The sequence below is a fragment of the Notolabrus celidotus genome, chromosome 7 (assembly GCF_009762535.1).
Source record: "Notolabrus celidotus isolate fNotCel1 chromosome 7, fNotCel1.pri, whole genome shotgun sequence".
Classification (NCBI taxonomy): Eukaryota; Metazoa; Chordata; class Actinopteri; order Labriformes; family Labridae; genus Notolabrus; species Notolabrus celidotus.
This window is the reverse complement of record NC_048278.1, coordinates 15,118,659-15,121,366: the sequence shown is the minus strand read 5'-3', so window position 1 is coordinate 15,121,366 and position 2,708 is coordinate 15,118,659. Positions and strand designations below refer to the sequence as shown.

At 39.3% G+C, this 2,708-nt stretch overlaps 1 long non-coding RNA gene across 2 annotated transcripts; it reads right to left on the bottom strand.

Moving 5' to 3' along the window:
• Positions 1-1,184: 1,184 nt before the first annotated feature.
• Positions 1,185-2,269, bottom strand: LOC117816356. 2 transcript variants are annotated; one of them, XR_004631936.1, is made up of 2 exons: positions 1,850-2,269; positions 1,185-1,512 (listed from the first exon to the last, which is right to left on the bottom strand). It is a non-coding gene; the product is annotated as an uncharacterized LOC117816356 (long non-coding RNA). The 2 variants fall into 2 exon arrangements; XR_004631937.1 differs by having other exon boundaries at positions 1,853-2,269.
• Between the last annotated feature and the right edge of the window lie 439 nt (positions 2,270-2,708).

Genomic DNA, 2,708 nt, shown 5'->3' with positions numbered 1-2,708 from the left:
AGAGGATGGAAATTGAAATGAGAGAAAATGATGAAATTACCTAAAAGTGCTGCTTGTGGTGCTGATGACGGATTGAAAAATACAAATATATGTCAGAGCTTAAAAAAAAAAAAAAAAAAAAAACAAGGAAAGAAGAACAAAATATTAAAAATGCTGTCAACCTGGGCTATATGAAGGCTGAAAATGCATGTGCCTGGATAAAGTTTTGTTTTTTTCTGGTGTTAATTTTCTGCGTGTTGATGATTTCAAATTGGCAGCAACAGTACAGTATGACTGACAAAGATAGGAGGATTTATGGTTCCCTGAAGCTGCAGCTTTCTTCATGACCCCTGTCTTTCACTGCTTCCAACGAATGTACCACTTACAGACCCTCTCCTTCAACGACTTTCGATATACAGTGTTTGCTTTGACTATTCTCATACTGGTCCATTTACAAAAACCCTATCATCCATGACCTCTCTGTCTTTTGGTTTAATCTGTACTTCAAAAAAGGTTTTATTTTCCATGGTCAGTACTTAGGAAAGCCCTCATGGTAGTCTACATGTAATGATCCATAAAGGTCTGTGGTAGACATAATACCCTTTTTACTTTCAATACATACACACAATAATAATATCAAGATTAATAATAAAAACAACAACAACAACAACAGTAATAACAAAAATAGTTAACAATTATTGGTGGTAGGACTTATATAGCACTTGTACTCAAAGCGGCTTCACATGAAGTACAGAAATAAAACAATTTCAAAAATACAAAAAACATAAAATACAAAACATAGTTTTTTTTATGAGGTGATAAACTGAGTTGGCAGTGAAAGACATGATTGCATTGTAGCGCATCGGACCAGCACTTTTTCTCAAAGTGCAGTTTGAGAAGAGCACGTCATGATCTAATAAGCACAAACGTTTATGTCATGCAAGTGTGGTGAGGTGGACTTGTAGCTAAATGTGTAAACATAAATGATAACCAGCAAGGCCACCTGGGGACCTGCACCCCAGGAACTAGAGAGCAACTTGATTTTAATTAAATAAGGTCACACAGGTAAGGACTGATGAAGGCAGAGACAGGGTGTCAAAATAAGTTAAAAGTTTATTAAATCAAAAGGAAAGAATGGCAAAACTTTATCATTTACCTGAGAGGAGAAAATGATAAAATAAAACAATAAATTAACAAACAAATAATGAGGCTTAAAGAGTATTTTATTTTTACAATATTTAAAATAGGCCTTCTACAACAGTTAAAATTATTGTTAAAAACTACAATGAACCCCCAACATAAACTAACCAACCAAATTAAACTAAACAAGATCAACTAAATGTAAGCTGAGGCTACCAGAAGGGAGGCAGACTACACAAAGGAAGGTGCAGGGGGTGCTACCACATACTCACATTGGACGGGGACATGAACACGAACACGAACACGAACACGGACACGGAGTCAAACTCGTATGCAACAGGTGGAGGGCCCTCACCCAGGGTGCCTAGCCTCCTGAACTAATGGATTCAACTTCTAAAAGAAACAAAATAATTAAATAAGAAAACAACAAGCAAACCCAGTTGGTAAATAAACTAAATCACTAATTGGAGAGCAGAATAAAACTAATGGAAACTAATTAAACAATCTAAAGTAAAGCAACTACTAACAACACAAACAATATCAAACTAGGAAACTAACTAGGGACAAAATGCAAGACTAATGAAACAATCAAGAAACAAAACAACCAGAATGAAGTGGGGCAAAAACAGCAGCAGGTCTATATCTGCAAAGAGAAATAGACACTGCCATTAAAACCATACCTAAAATCATTAGTGTTACCACAAAAAGCCCTACTAGCCACCCTACTCACCACCTTTGAGCTGTAGCTAAGTGGAGGACTACTAAGGGGATCCCAACAGGGCTGCGGTAGCAGCAGCAAGAGGCCTACAGAAGGCTCCAGCTGCATTCTTTAAGGTGCCTGATTAGAGCACTTTGTGTCCAACTGCTGTTGTTCTTAAAGTGCTTTATAAATAAAGTTGAGTTGAGTTGAGTTGAGTTGAGTTGAGGAGGGAGGGGCACAGAGGGAAAAAGGGAGCTGCATTCACGAGCAGCACCTGAACTAAAGGTGCCGTCTGCCACACAAGAAAGACAATTAGAACGCACATTGGTCAGTAATCATTTTGACCTTTAAGGTGGTTTGATTGATTCACAACGGAATCATGCACTGAGTAGAAAACCTTAAAATGTCCGGTAGCTGTCAAATAGCGCCGTATGACAGCTGCATGCTGAATTTATTTATTTTAGTCTAATTTCTGTAGTAATATGAAAGGCAGCAGAGCATCCTCTGTCCATCATCCTGTGAGCCCTGCACTTTCACTCTAACCTGAGCCTCCTCTGGTCCGGGGCCAGCAGCTGTGACCTGCCATGTCTGTCCGGTGTCCTCTGTGCACCTCTGCACCGGACTCAGCTCCGAATTCTGCGTGCAAGTAACGGGTGAATGTTTGGTAACGCCCTCTGCACACTGCGCTGAAGGGAGTAATCCATTGAAGCGTTCTCCTGATGTTTTTGAGTATTCAGGTCTGACTGTTTTCTCCGTGCCGCTGTCAATCAGTAAACGTGTGGCGTTTGGGTGACACTCAAAAAATCTGCTGCTTCACAGCAAGGTCATGAACGAATGTTGGTATGTAAAAGTGTAGACTCCAAATATAAGACTAGTCCACTTTTTCACA